The sequence below is a fragment of the Embiotoca jacksoni genome, unplaced genomic scaffold (assembly GCF_022577435.1).
Source record: "Embiotoca jacksoni isolate LCO1_2020_lvr unplaced genomic scaffold, fEmbJac1.0.p SCAF_29, whole genome shotgun sequence".
NCBI lineage: Eukaryota > Metazoa > Chordata > Actinopteri > Embiotocidae > Embiotoca > Embiotoca jacksoni.
In genome coordinates this window covers 3,417,734-3,433,891 of record NW_027185380.1, presented here as the reverse complement: position 1 = coordinate 3,433,891, position 16,158 = coordinate 3,417,734, and the positions used below count along the sequence as shown (strand labels likewise).

At 43.4% G+C, this 16,158-nt stretch overlaps 1 protein-coding gene across 4 annotated transcripts in view; it reads left to right on the top strand.

The window, feature by feature from the left end:
* Nucleotides 1-3,264: 3,264 nt before the first annotated feature.
* Nucleotides 3,265-16,158, top strand: part of fynb (FYN proto-oncogene, Src family tyrosine kinase b) — a 74,598-nt gene continuing 61,704 nt past the window's right edge. For 2 of the 4 annotated variants that reach the window (XM_069161840.1, XM_069161837.1), the window contains exon 1: nucleotides 3,266-3,411. The gene's annotated coding sequence lies outside the window, so the exon portion shown is untranslated. Of the gene's footprint in view, nucleotides 3,412-3,511; nucleotides 3,695-16,158 lie in introns of all 4 variants that reach the window. The other 2 variants (XM_069161838.1, XM_069161842.1) reach the window with 2 other exon arrangements.

The following is a 16,158-nucleotide window of genomic DNA, read 5'->3' as shown; positions in this document are numbered from 1 at the left end:
TTAAGAGAATGTGTTTTTTGAGAAGTGGCCTAAAATAATTGAAGAGAATCTGAGTGAAAGGGGGGGGGGGGGGTAACGTAAAGCAGGAAGTGCAAAGGCAAAGAGGGAAAAGATGAGGCCGTTGGGAAGATCAACATTTTCTTCAGACGTAGACTTTTATCTAAGTTATGGAGACAAACTCTACATGACTAAAATTTAACAATTTGTATAACTTTAATTACTTAGTATCCAACCAAACATGAACTTCCATGACCTCTGACCTTTCTGTAAACGTCAGCAAATACTACGCAACTCGTGAACTCGAGACCGATAGAAGATTGAGATTTCTTGTCAATACCACAAGAGGGCGCCGTTTACACGGACTCTTCTCTGTACGTGGTAAACACGACAACATTTAAACGCAGCACTTCACAGACAAAACACAAGAGTAACCAACAACATCACTAATTGTAAACTTTTCAAACCAGGTGTAACTGATACCATTATTTTGACCAGAGGGGAAATAAGGTGTAAAACTGCTGTATATTCAAATAGTTTCATGACATTTTTTAACAACAGTAACATTACTACTTTTCAACTTGGCAAAATGTAACGTATTTTTCATTGTTATTTCAATGCTGCAACCCAAAATCCTGCCAAAGCACGTAGCCACCTGTTTCCCGTCAGTCCACCCCAGAATACCACGTCAGTCTCACCTGTTGCCTCAAAAAAGTAAAGTGCCCGAGGTTAAACCACCCAAAACCATGTGGTTAGGGGGAGGAAAGAATCTCAGACTGGAAGCTGTGGTCTCCTGGATGTTCCATCCATCCAAACTCTCACTGTCACATGACCACCTTCTTCAACCCTACTTTGACATGCTTGTAGGCTACTTTTCACACCTTGGCGAGGAAAAACGTGATACCGATACGGTATCTGATAGATTAACGGGTGATTCACACTTGGGAGTGAAACTGGGTTACATCAGGTGTTTCAATGGAGAGATTGAGGGACTGAGAGTATATCTGTTACACTGGGTTCACACCGAATTACAATAATGTACACAAAATATTAAACACACCAGCTGTACGTGTGAAGATACCTTAATTTTGATTTCACAATATTCATTTCCAACTTCATCATGTGGTCTGACCATGCAGACACTCTGAACCTGTTTTAACTCCATCCTTTCACCCTGAGTGAAGACGCTGAGTTTAGGATGATGACAGAGCGTCTTACATGTGAGCATGTGAGTCCTGGGTCATGGTGATCCTGCAGGAGCAGCTGTAGGAGATGATCCGTGGGAAGCTGGCAGAGGGCAGCATGGCTGTCATCACTGAGGCCGGCCGGCAGACATCACACAGCAACTGGCACGTCGACTCAAGAGTCCAGCGGGGCAGCAGAGGCTGGAACAACACTTCAGACACCATCTATCCTGTGTTACAGGGTAGGGGAACCGTGATTGATTGGGTTTATTAACTGTGGTTAATGCCAAACACAACCACTGCTCAAATAAATTCATAAAATGTATTTTTTCAAAGTAGCTGCCATTTAGTGTGACTAGGCAGCTGTAAACATAAAAACTGTACCGATTGGACTTTGTATTTTGTATGTTTGTATTTTCAGAACACAAAATGTAAAAAATGTGTGACTTCAAATTTCAGAAACCATATTTTACTTTCAGCAGCAATAAAAACTCAAATAAAATCAGGGCATTGTTGTTAAAATGTTTTCAACTGCCTTCAGTTTTGTCGAGAGGTTTCTAAGACACCTCGGTGTAAAGTTGAGCAGCTCTTACGATAATTCTCAAAGCAGGAAAAGGACTGTAACAGCATTAACTGTGGTCACTTCAATCATAGTTTCAATAAGTCATTATAGTGAACATCTGGACACCAACAGACTGGAGATGGACTCACCTCAGTGCAACACTCAGTGTTTCAGCTTCTGCTGTGTCTCTGCTCTCATGAGACTAAGTGGAAGCCGTGAAAAAGGTCTTCACATCTGAGTCCTGTCAGAATCTGCACTCGTGTTTTCAGCAGTATTATATTCTGTACTGTGGCCTCTATAAAACTGTTAAGATGCTGAGATATTATAAGATATATTATAAAATATATTAGAACAATATAGAAACCCAGACTTAACAATTTTGTAGCGTATAAATGAATTTTTAAGCAAGTAGATCTTAAGAACAACTGAATCACCCTTTATGCTGTTTTGAATGAAGCATAATCGTTGAAGAAATAGGCTATATTTTGGAATATTTTAGTAAGGACACACTTTGCTCGCTTCCAGCAATAGTGTCGTTTAAACATGTGATCCGTCTGAATGCTGCTGTTTACCACCAAAGTGCGTTTCTGCGTGTAGACAGAAGATGGCGCTCAAACCAAAGCTGCACTGCAGCTCATCCAGCTGTTAATCACTTTAAAGATGCCCAACAGTTCATGGAAACACAGCAGGTTCTCTCCTAAAAAAACAAAAAACTGCACCTTTTAGAAATGAAAAACATCTCAACTCTGAGGAACTTTATTTCGACTGAGCCGTTGTCATACTTTATTTTTTTCCATCTTCAAAACCTTTTTAAAGCTATTCAAAGTCTATGACTCACTACTACTGCTGTGATCTATGGTTAAAATCCTCCCGGGACTTCGTCATTCAACAGATATCTTCATCAAATACATTTGTTTATAGACACATACACACTTCCACCTCCCCCGCCCCGCCTCCCCACATCGCTCTCATCTGATTGGTCGGGCGTCCTGTCAGTCAAAGGACTCGGTCTGTTAGGTGCTCTTCGATTGCTTCTGAAAAACTCAGATTTTTGAGTTGTCGGGAAATTTAGAAAACTAAAAACAAAGTATCGAATAGAGGAAACAAAGTTCATTAATAAGAGCGGACATTTTTAAACATTTTCAAAAAGATACCCGAGCTGATATTTAACAATATTAATGCTAGTTACAAGACATAGCCTGCTACTAATGTTGGCAGCAGTTTAATTAAATTAACTCACAATAAAATAAATCATTGTGATGAATTTTTTTTTTTTTTTTTTTTTTTTTTTTTTTTTTTTTTTTTTTTGTGCCATCTGTACTTTAAATATAACACCTGACAGCTCTGTTTCAAAAATTAAACACGGGCTTTCCTTATTTTTATTGTTGTCCCCCCCTATATTACAGTAATCTCCTGTGTAGGCCTCCGCCCCTTCTGTTGGGTAGGCTACGTGTTCGTTGGGGTTGTTATTATCATATTTCCGACAGCCCCTGAATGCGGCATCAGCTTCATTGTGGCCCTGCAGAAGTAACGCCATCACACAGCAGCGGCTACGAGCAGCAGCACGGCGACATCAGGCCACCGCAGCGCGAGTCCGGATCGGTCACATCGTTGCTCTCCGCCGGACATGGAATACCCTGCTGCGGATTATTAGGCGCGTTGGAACCGGTAAGTGACACCGGTTTCTCTTTTTATGTTACTCTTCATTGAGCTCGCTGCTTTCTCCGAAGCCGAATGAATTACTTTGATTTTTTTTTTTTTTTCCCAGATTTCACTTATTATTGCCGTTTGTTGAACGTAACGTGCCCTGCTGGCTCCTCTGTTGTGGGGAGGCTGTCGGCGAGGCGTCGGCTGGTTTTACTTTGTGTGTGCTGAGTGAAATAGAAATATGAAGGCTTTCACGGCAGCTCCCGTCCAGCCCGGTCACCGGAACCAAGAAACGCGAATGAAAGTAGGTTACCGGCTGCAGAATGTGTTTCTCATCACATTTCAGCCCTCAAAGCATCTTGACGCAGTCGTTTCTGATCCTCTCTGCGCGGTTGTTTACAATAACTCCCCCCCCCCCCCCCCCCCCCCTTCATCATCATCATCAGCAGCAGCATCTCCTATTGCTGCTTAGCGGAGTCAGATGAAGGACACAACCTCATGATTCAGAGGCTCTCTGTGTGTGTGTGTGGGGGGGGGGCGGGGGGGAGACACACCATGGTTCTCCGTTAACTTTGAGCATCAGGGTGCGTTCACGGACATTACAAAAAAAAAAAAAGCTGTGATGACAGTATCAGTCTTGTCCTGACTGCATCCTTCTGAATATGCGGCTGTGATGATTTCTGGACAATAACATTAAACTCTTCTTTCTTCACTTTGCGTTCTTCTCAAGGAGTCCAGCCTGTGGCAGGGTTCATATAACAGCTCCGGCTTCGCGAGGATGTGTTTACCTCGGCTCTTTTCCTCCTCCCGCAGGGGAAGTTGCTCCGTTCTTTGCGTCTGTAATTGAGGTTAAATGCTCTCATCACCTTGGTTTCCTTTAGAAGACAATGATGGGCACCCCTCCATCTATTCCCTCGGCCCGTACACCCGGCCAGCCATTTGTTCCGCGTGTTGTGTCTGCAAAATGACTGTAATTGATTATGTCATTAGGCGCCCAACACTTCCTCTCATCCATCAACCGACCAAGAAGTGTTTGTGAATGAAGCCGCTTCTGTTTACAACAGACAGCGAGACTCGCGACCTGAAATGCAGAGCTGGAACTTCGCAGGCCGTCTTGAAGGACTATTATCACCATGTTTTCAGAAATCCAGCTTGCTCAGGTTTTGAGCGGTTCCTTTCAGTGGAAGATTTCTACAGCAAGAAGAAGAAGAAGAAGAAGAAGAAGAAGAAGAAGAAGAAGAAGAAGCTGCTTGTTTTCCAACCATGTGATGCTGAGTTCAGGTGCTGCAGGTGCAGTATATTCATCTGTGGATGGATCTGTCCCCAGGCTGCAGGCCTAACGTCTGTGCAGAGGTAGTAGTCGTGGAAACCAAGCTCAGGAACCACGGCGGTTTATTAAGAAACATAAAATGTTGTAGCAGCGACACAGAAATCTCAATCATTTGTTGTATGGAAGTCAGAGTTTATCCTATGAAATGACGGATGTCGAAAGAGAGCGTGTTTAATCTGGCGTTTTTGCGGTGAAGTTCTGTTCTGCAGATGTCCTCCTCTGACTCGTGGCTTTTGCAGAGAAAAAGCCTTGTGTTGTCAGGATGAGTTATGAGTTCAGGGCTGCTCCTTTTTCTTCTCGCATACAATAGGACGAAGCACTGAGAGCATCACCAGCCAGAGTCCCTTCAGTGTGGAGGCCCATTTAAGACGGACATCTTAAAACCGCCTCTCATCTTCTAGACGGTGGTGAAACGCCGTCACCGGCTGACAGACCTGATCAGACACAGGAAGTAAAGAACACAGGAAATCTGACGCTGGTAAAGGTGTCATGTTCATAAATATAAACTTGGACAATTTTAGTCTGCAGTCAGTTTCTGATCTCATGGTTTCGTTTAGTTTTTTTTTATTTGTGGATTGCTTACTAAGCAGCCCCCATTACAACCCGGTACCACGGCAACGTGTGAAATGGAGACGACACGTGAGATAGCCACGCTTTTCGCTGTGAAGGCGTGATACTGGGTTGCCCATCACTGTTGCCATGTTGAATTTTTAAATGAACTTCAAATAGTGTATGTACATATACACAACACGGGTTTGATGATAGAACTATTGTCCCTTGATGTGAACCTTCTTCCAGACAGAGCCAGAGGACTCTGAAACATAACGGGACCACCTTCAGGGCCATAAGCTCCGCCCCTAATGTTGTTTAACGGTGAATATTAGTTCCAACAGTACGATCGGAGCTCAGTTCCCTGCTTTGTGGTCGTCTTTGTACTCGACTCAACTCCCCCCAAAGGTTTTTCTCCTCCAACCTTCTGTACCAGAACTTCACTGTTCCTCGGACCTTTGTCGAATTATTAGTCAAAACCATCAACTTGCTTTAGTTTAATGGTGAAGAAGCTTCTCTGCACTGGTGAACGTCTCCCTTTAACATGTTGTTAACATACAGCACAGCATGTCGTAGCCGTATAGTTCCTCCTCATGATGAGACTCGTCCCACCGTGTTGACATGTTTGCGTGGAGGCGTTTTTGTGAACATGATGTGGTTGTCTCACAGAACAAACAGAGGGACCATGAGATTCAACTCTTTCTTATTATCTTCATCTTTTTTTCTTTCTTTTTTTTTTTTTTATTGTAAAAGAGACAGTTGTAACTCTTCATCTAATGTCAACTCTACAAATAGCTCTTTATTGTTCTGGTGAGTGAAATTGCTGGCAGCCACGTTGGCTCTCTCTCATCCAGTCATAAGCCTTGTTACTGGGTGGTAGACAATACACATAGAAGTAGAGCGTGATCGATATGTCACAGCTCAGTGAGGAAATAATGTTCAGCTCAGCAGAGGCATCAACTCCAAATATATAACAAAAAAAGTTGTTTATTGTGGAAAATATCAGCTTTTTTTTTTTTTTTTTGACTTGTTTCCTTTGTTGCTCCTAAAATATATATTTTCCAAAAAGTTATATTTTTAAAAAGCAAATTTGAAAATGTCATTTTCAACATCACATACTTTTGAATTATCATGCCCACCCCCGTGTCTGTTTTAGTGTTGTTTTCTCTTGCTGAGGACGTTTTGCTTTCAGTTCCACCGTGAATTCAGAAACTATTCAGATCCCTTCAAAATTTAGTAGAATTGATCTTATTGTAGAAAGGCCTTTTTTTCCTCATCATCAGGACAAACATGAGGCTGCAACATTCTCTTCTCAGATTGATTGTGAAGCATCTTACAGGCTTCAGAAGCTGGACATATCATAGATATGTCTGTATGACGCAGCTTTTTGAGTGCACATTAGAAAAGAAGAATCATTATTTTATGGGACTGATTTGAGGTTTTTTTCTATCTTATGACCAATTCAAGGGTCGAGAGCCCGAGCTTTGGAACCACAGCTTTAGCAGCTGAAGGTCCACCTTGTGTTTGGTGTGAGATGTTTTAAAAAAATATATATATTTTTTCCAGTATTTCTCTGTGTTTAATGAAAACAACGTGCGTCACTGTGTGTAAGTATCAGAATCCAGATGCAGATGAGGTGTATTGTCCGAGCGCTGCGCCTCGGCCCGGCTCTGCGTTGTTTGACCCACTTTAGACTCGCCTGGACCTGGAAAGCATCCGCCGCCGGATCCACTCCGAATCACTCATCCCGGTTCTGGAGCTCACGGCGCCGCCGTGTTCTCTACTGTACGCTGATGATGTGGTCCCATTGTGCAGCGTGCCCAAGCTGAGACAGAGGTAGCAAACAGCTGCTGGCCCGGCGGGGTGCTATCGCCGTGGTTACATCAGTCCTGTCGCTGGCCGCCTTGTCACCGCTCACCCGTGGTTTTGAACCGTTCGGAGCAGGTTTTGGTCGTCGGCGGAGAGGCAGCAGCCGTCCTACCGCTCTAATCCTCCTTCTGTAACCCTGTGTAGCCGCTCGTCTCTCTAACTCGACACTTACACACCTTCCTGCCTGGAAACGCTATTTAATAGTCCACCTCAGACACGTGGCAACGAGATCTGCAGCTGGAAATAATATTTATCTTCAGAAGAGTAGAGAAAAATGCTGTCTTCGGTTCTCCTGGTTTGTTAGTCCATGTTTGTTAGATAAATGACTTGCATGAGGAAGTGTTGGTTGCTGTCAGACTGAAACTAAATATGGAGGTTCAATCTTAAAACCTTTTTGGAAAAGCACATCAACAACAAAATATTAAGCCCTGCGAGGTTTCTGGAACTTTCTGTCTCTGCTCTCTTCTCTCTGTTTGTCTTTCTCATGCGCTGCTTCTCTTCGTCCTGTCGGCAATTTGGATTGTTGAGAATATGAATTTTTCACATCCCCACAGTCGCAAGTGTAAAATGGGATTTTATTTGACATTTTCTTTTACCAAAGGACTAATTGGGAAAATATTCTGCGTGATGGATATAATCATTAGTCGCAGCCTTATAATCAAACTAATGTTTTTGCAGTGAGCAGGACTCAGTGGTTTCAGAGTTTCAGCAGAAACACCAGTTGATTCACCAAATATGTCAAGAAATGTGGCTGTGGCTGTCAGTCGTGATCAATATATTGATACTCGGTAACTAAGAGAGCTTGAAAAAGAAACGAGTCAGTCGTCACCTCGACGCCGTGTCTTCAGGTGGCCCGTCTGTCCGTCCGTCCGTCTCATTCTTATGAACGTGTTGGACTCAAAGATGAAGTGATTAGATTATGGTGACCAAAGGTCAAAGGTGACCGTGACCTCACGAAACACTTTTGTGAACAGAACTCAAGAGGACGTGTGCAGATTATGACAATATTTCACACATGATGGGATTTTATATCCTTGAAGTCGAAGGTCAACGTCCCTGTGACATCACAACATTCTGTAAAAACACTTTTCTGGTCATTATATTTGTGTTCTATCAGAACTGGTTGGACTTCTGCTTGGCGCGACCTTTCAACCTGTTAGTTTCACCACCTGATGTTGATTTCATTTAAAAAAAATGTTTTTAAATTGGAGGCATTTGACTTTTGCTGCTTTCACTTCCTAAAAATGGACATACAATTTTTTTTGCTTCATTTTTGATATTTAGGTGTTTGAAGCATTTTGAAGCAAAAGCTGTCTGCATTTTTATGCAGGGTTGCCATGGTTACAGGCGTTATTCTATTCTGTTTACGAGTAAAGTGCAGTTTACTTGTTGACGCACAGGCACACACGCACACGCACACACACACACACACACACACTGTCCCAGGTCTCTGATCTGAACCTTCTGACTTCCACTCGGTGGCTGTTCGAACAGAGCTGCTCACTGAGCACCTCGTTGGTATCAGCTGTTCTGTTTCTGCTGATTCTGTGTTTCTGAATTTGATCTTATTATCAGCAGTACAACAGGTGAAGCAGCCGAATCTGCTTCTAGACAAAAGATAGTTCGAGTGACGGAGGAGATGCTGCAGCTCACCGAAGACGCACTGAAATATGATTTCGATGTTCGGCCCATTTGTTCATCTTAGAGGTTTGTCAATTATTTTCGTATTCTTTGACAAATGGTGTCAAACATTTTGTCACAGTTCTCATGTTGAAATCGTACTAAAATACTATTTGGAAATTGTTCTAAACTAGTTGACTGTTAACGATAATGTTTTAAGGGTCAAACATTATTATTATGGTTCCACAAGTATGATTTTTATACCAAAATCCTGTGAAAGCTCGTCATCCACCCGTCAGTCAGGATGCCGTGTCGGTGTGACGTTTGGCCGCGACATGAAGAGCAGCTTTAGGTTTTCACCACCAGAACCACGCAGTTAGTTTTGGGAACAAACTACTGGGAAGGTTTAGAAATACATCACCAGTTTGGATTGAATTTATATGGACTTATTAAAATACAGAAATCCATGTGGCTCTCTCACAGACTTGAACGCTGAGTGAATGTGTTGGTACATAAAGCACCTGTTGTACATATAACATATATGAGCGGCGTGTCTGCAGCGCTGTGGTCTGCATTGGTCTTGTTCTGTAAAGGTCGAGCATGTCTTGTATGTAATGTGGTTTATGTCCATCTACTGTACAGACTCAGTATATATTAGAGCTTTCCAGACTTGTTGAGCACAAAGTAAAATCGTCTTCCTGTTAAAAGGAATCGTTGGGTTTCTCTGTATAATGCTGGAAAATTCAGTTGTAAGGACTTGATTTGTTAAATGCCATTAGTGTTGTGATTTGGTGCTACATGCATTTAATTACATTGAAAAAAAAACACAAGTGATGAAATGTAGCTGCGCCCGATGTGTGTGGCGTCCCGGAGATGATGTCGTCACTGGAAGCCGGCGGTGGGTCAGATGACCCGGCTCGTACGTTTTGGACCGCGGGTTCAGTCAGCCGAACCCTCCGAGGTCAGGAGGACCCTTCAACAATGCTGCCCTTTCAGTCCCACTTCCAGTCCAGAGATGAAATCTCTCTTTTCTCTCTCTGCCTTTTTTTTTTTTTTTTTTTCCCTGCTTCGGTAGCTGAGTCGTGACGTCCTCGCGGGCTCAAACGAAGTTATTGTTCCAGATGAGTACATGTTGAGCCGCGGATGAATGCAGTGTGACGGGGCCGGTGAGGACGTACTACAGCTCCACATCATGTGATCACCTCCGAGCGGCTGCAGTCCCTCCAGCATCTCCCCAGCCGCTCGTTAAAAACAGAGGATGGACTTCTTTCTCACATTGCATACATCAGCCTCATTTAGAATAAGGAGGGCGTCGGTTACCGGGCGATGCCACCGGGTCGCTGCAGCAGTGAAGGCAGGAAGTGATGTGTGAAACTCGCATGAAAGCGTGTCAAAGCAGGGCCGGTGGAGACGTCCGTCTGAGGGTGCCTCTGCCGAGGAATTCAATTAGGAGGAGTTGTTTGTGCCGTTTCAAGCAGGCGGGGTAATGCGCGTCCTATCACGCCGATCGCATCGCGTACAATCCCGTACGGCCTCCACTTCCTGCCGCCGACCGTCTTTGTGTTTTGCTCACAACGGCGCGAAGTCAGTCAGCGGTCGCGTGGCTTCATTTCCTCTGAAAGGAATCAGTTGCTCATTTACATGTGGAGTGCAGGCGACGAGAGCCCAGCCAGCCTCTCACATCCTGCTCCACATTTTCCATTTTTAATCTCCCTCACTTTTTTTTTTTTTTTTTTTTTTTTTCTTAATCTCTCCAATTCCATTTAGCTCTCGAGTCCATTTAGCCTTTATTCAGGAGTTCAACAGTGCACTGGAGCGCCTCGTCTATATTTAAAAACCTCACCGCTGAATAAATCCAGCAGAAATCTTTTAATTCCACCACCCTGACCTGAAAGTTTATACTGCTGCACAAGTCGAGGAATACAAACGGGAGGTTCCTGTGACACTTTTCAGCCATTAAACGGGCAACCGAGCGGCCAGCGGTCCAACAGACTCCGTGATCACTACTGACGAAGCATGAAGGAGCATTTAGTGCTTTTTGAAATCTGCTCCATCTTTCCAGCTGCGTTTGCTTTGCAGTTATTTCACTGCACGATTATGTGTTCAGACTTTTTGAATGCTGTGCTTTTGGAAAAAGTAAAAGCAGATGGAAAGGCAACAGACAAAATTACAAGGAGAGTATTTTATTGTAATTTATTGTCCGCATGTTTTCTAAATTAAAAATGCTTAAAAATCAATGCCTTTAAAAATGTGAATATTTCATGCTTTTAGAAATCTTTTCGTGATTGAAAATTAAATATCTCTGTTGCTATTTTCTGACATTTAGTTTTCCCTGGATGAATCAACACTAATCATCAGATCAATAAACAATGACTCGGCTCTGAGAATCTTCTGTTAGGTTTCACATCCCTGTAACTTGATTTTCATGTTGAACAGAAACTGTCATTGAGGCTGGAAAACACCATGAAAGTTCTACTGCGAGCCTTGAAAGATATTTGACTGATAGGAAGTCGACGGTTTGTAGTAAATGTCACTCACAGGTGTGGAAATGCTTTTTAAAAGAACGTAAGCAAGAGAGATGACAGAATTTGTCCCAGTGAGAAAACACTAGTGCTGCTTAAATATTATATATACTAGATATGATATTATAGAACTTCAAGAATTGTCAGATGAATCCCAGTCTGATCGTACCTTATTGCAGATGTTTACATATTTAGAGGGACGTCAACCAATCAGTTGATGTATAAATTCATTTTCTCAGTGCCGCCTCTGAGACGTCTACGATGATGTCATATAGTTCATCAGCTGGGCTCCAATTTTAGGGAATAAAACAATAAATGGCAACACTATGCTTGAAGTAATTAAGAATCATTTCCATAGTTTGTAAAACCTGCCATCTAACACATATTGGGTCTGATTTACTAAGATCTCAAATAAAGGTACTAAACTGCGTGTTCCTTCCAAAAGTTAGCAAATCTTTTTTTCACCTGTTGTTCAGGTGATTTACTGAGTAATTGCGTCACTGAAATCAGGTTCAAATCTCTGTATTTAAATGAGATGTTTGCGTGTTAAAGTGATTCCAGTAATGGAAAACAGAGCGACCGCAAAAAGAAATATGATCCCATTGAAGTTAAGAAATATAAATATGACAAGAACAAAACACTTTATAGGAGATTACCAGCAAGAAATCAATACTGTGGTGAAAACTAAAAGGAGAAAAAAAGTCTTCATAATAAAATGTGGGTGAATAAAAGAGGAGGACGGTGGATGAGATCCTCTAACAAACAGAGATCAGCAGGTCCAGATCTTTCTGTGATGAGCAGCTGACTCTTCATTGAGTTCCTGGAGGTCTCGTGAACTTGATGAAGCTACCTGTGAATTCTGCAGGACTCATTCAGGATGTGACAGCTCACCTGAATAACAGGACTGGAGGGAGATCCAAGCAGAGATATGCTGGAACCACCCAGAGGCAGCAAAATGCTGAGTCGGAAGAAGTTCTGACTTTGCTGGTATTTCGTGGCTCCTCTTTGTTGTTGGCTGTCAATCATCTTTCTGTTCATTCAATAACTCAGAAATATCATCGCTGGACAAACGATATGTCTGAATAATGTTTCCCTCTGACATCAGAAATGTTTAACGGGTGTAAAACCTCCTTCTCTACGTATTCTCTGGTTTCCTGTGTCTCCTTCACAATAAGAGCAGCCGTGTCTCCTTCACAATAAGAGCAGCCGTCTCTCCTGATGTTCATCTGATTAAAACCTTCAGTTGTACTAAAATACACAACAATCACTGCTCCTGTTTCTACTTCCAGGTTCAGTAAATATCATTGTGGGTGATAAATTGTTCTATTTGCATGTTTCCTCTCAGTATTTTACACCTTCAAGCAGAAACGTCCGATATTACATATGATGCAGGAAAACACACAGAATGGACAACGTGTGTTAAACTGAACATTAAAAAGATTAAATCCTCGCTGCACGTCGTCAGTAGATCTGAAGGACGTTGTTTTGCGGGTGATGTTGAGTTTGAACCTGATTTTACACACAAACCTTCAGTGAATCAGACCCACAGTGTGTTGAGAAAACTTTTTCAGTCACCAAATGTAAAGAACCTTTATGTGGGTTTTTTTTAATAAAAAAATGACAAAATATTTTTCAGAACTGCAGAAATGCTCGGTCTCAAACAGGTATTCTGTAAATAAACGGCGTCGGTGGGAAGAAAGTCGACTTCGATGAGGAAGATGTTTATCAGCTGCATTAATACGTCCGACGCGTCGGACTGATTATGTGTATTTGATAGTGGAGTCTGTCTCTTGTTCCACAACTGATCTCAGCACTGCTCTTCATGTAAACATGTCTTTCTGCCCTGTGATTGGAGCTGATGGAGTATTTGAAGACGTGAAGCATGTGTTGTTCAGGATGTGGTCACGGCATGTTCACAGCTGGTCTTCTCTGCACTGAAGGTTAGCGAGCGTCTTTAACCGTCACAGGTATCTCTAGATCTCGTGGCCGTCAGAGTTCCCCTGAAACATCTTCACTTGTTAATGAAATGAACTCGCCACGAGTGTTCGTACTTTGAGGGGGAAACAAAGTGCTTTGTGTACGCGTTTATGGCTCTGAGCGTCGCTGTACATAATTAAAGGCCGCTGTGTCTTAACGTCATGTGACAAAGTTTAGATTCTGTCCCGACAAAGGTTAGATTCTGTCCCGACAAAGGTTAGATTCTGTCCCGACAAAGCCTCCCTGTGCTGCACATGAAAATCTGCATTGCAAAAGAAGCTTCAATGTTTTCGATGAATTTCAATGTGAATATTGTGATCTAGCTTCCTGCCCACAGATTTCTCCTCAGAAGAGCGTTTGTGTGAAGCTGCTGAGCCTTCGTCTCCTCTGATAGCAGCTGTGTTGCTCCTCTTCCTCTTCCTCTGCAGTAAGCCGTCTCCCGTCCGTCTTCTCTCTGCTGTAACTCTGCTCTCCGTTTCACTCTGCAGCGTCATTTCTCTGCATTGCTGATGCAGCTGCAAGATGCTGACAAAGGAGATGATTGCTGGCGCTGGTGTGGCGGACCCTGGGCCGTCACCGGGCCGCGCCGCCACGTTGCCAGAGGATGGAGCTGAGTCGGCGTTATCTTCAAGGGTGCACTGGCACGTGTTGACATAACTCCCAAAGCCAGAGCTTTGAACATGTATGATAATCAGCGTCGGCCAGAGCTCGTCTTCTCTTACCGCTGTCCACAGTCGGATAACATTTGATCATTTCACAGATTTTCCCCAGTGAAAAATGGACAATATTTGAAACCGATGGATGTAATTCATTATTTTTAATGAGGGACATGAGTGGAGGAGGCTCGTGAACGTGTCCTGAGAGGCCGGCCGCGGTTCAAAGGTTGAATGTGAAGCAGAAGCTGACTCTCCTCTGAGATGCAGAGCTCTTCAACTGTGGAGAGCTCAAGTTCAAACGTGAAGCCTTGAAATTACAGTTGTTTGTTCTACTACTAGATGGTGTCTGAGTGGATTTCGGATTTCTCCTTTCCGAAAGAAGATTCTAAAAATCCTTCTTTTCAGTTTAAATGATATTAAACCTTCAGTTTACTTATTCAGACGGCAAAAATGACAGCCGGTGATCGAAATCCAGGATTAAGGACGCCTCAGAAAAGTATGGTGGACACAATAAGTTCTGTGTCATATCACTTATTGTCCTAATTTTAAATGATCCATTTGGTTTGGACCAAACTAACAACAAAAAGGATCCAAAGTTTCCACCAGAAAAATAAAACGGAGTGAAACCTTGTGAGCCGAAACAGATTTACACCAATTTCGTGGCAGAACGGTTACATCGTCATGACAACAGAGACTTTTTACCATAGTTTTTACCACGGTATCTGTCCCTTTAAATGCAGTGATTCCCAACCTTTTCAGTTTGGATTCATCTGATTGTTTCATATTTAATAGTTTTCTCAGCATAAACAGTGACGTGTTTTACAGATTAAATACTCGCTGAGCAGAAGATGTTTATTTTGGGATCCTCTCCTCCTTTAGATTGTCGGGCTCCTCGGGGATCCCTGGCACCCTGCTGGGTCTCGTGTTTTTATGCGTCTCAGTACAATACTCACATGCTCTATGAATCCTGCACAGTGGCTGTGATGTCTCCTCCTCACGATCACAAGCAAAGGCACGGGGGACAATCTCAGCGCTGTCTCACTCTGGAGACACTCAAACACAGCCTGGCCTTCGAGTATTTTCCTCCACATATTAAAAGGATGCAGTTGAATCCGCATACTGTCCACCGCTGACTCCACCTGTCCCTGCAACTGTAGATCTTTTATTGTTTTTTTGTATTCATGTATTTTAATCCGGGCTCACTCAAACAGTCGGTCTTCATCTGTAAACGGTTATTTATAATCTCCGCAGTGACACCACTGATTCCAGAAAGAGAAGTTTCCTCCACATCTCCCCCTCCGCCTGCCAGTCATCCAGGAGTTCCCCGGCTCTGTGTTCAGGGTGTCTCCCGTGGGAATACCATCACTTGGTAATTCTGTCTTCCTACGAAGACACAAAAGCTCGTTCGGTGCCTCTGAAGTGTTCACTCTTGATCTGGAAAAACATTCCGTTTTTTTTCCCTCCCTCCATAATGCTTTAATCACCTGCTAAATCCCTCCCTCGTGTCGTGGAGATGCCGACAGAGTACAGGAGGCCTAATGTGCTGCGAGGACGCTTGTCCATTTTAATCCCCTCCTCAGCAGCGTCTGCCAGTTATCCTCACAGGCAGAGCTGGCAGCTCATTGGCAGTCAGGACCTGTCAATCAGCTCACATCTGTCAGGGCTCACGGGAATGACGATGCGATATTTGGGACGTTGCAGCGTGTCGTGTGTTTACCGTGAACTCCAAGGCAGCGTTTGAGGAAACAAGGCCAAGCAGCCGAATATGATTATCAGCGCACCGTCTGCTCGCTCGCTCTGATTGCATGGAAAGGCTGCAGCCTGCAGCTGTAAGCTTTGCAAATACAGCTATTATTGAAATGGCAAAGTGCCCTACTTACCCTTTAGAGAGTAAGCCCTGAAACGAAGCAGAAGTGGGTGGCTGACGGCAAGCTTTATGTTCAACTGTACAAGGCAGAGAAAAGAGTCGCCCACCGCCACCACGGAGACTTGGTTTCATTTCCCAGCAGGACACGTGCGGATCAACCAAAGCGCCCAAAGAGTACGACTGACTGCTCAGTGAGGCTGCCGACATATTTCCTGCAGGAGCACTTGTCTTCTACGAGGAAGTAGCTTAGAGGAAGCGAGAAAAGCATCGGGTGGAAGGGAATGAGGGGAAGAGGAGGCTGTTTGCTCATGTTGGGCCTCTACAGCAGGTCTGTAGCCATCCGAGGTCTTTTCAATAGCAATGAGATCACAGAAGGCA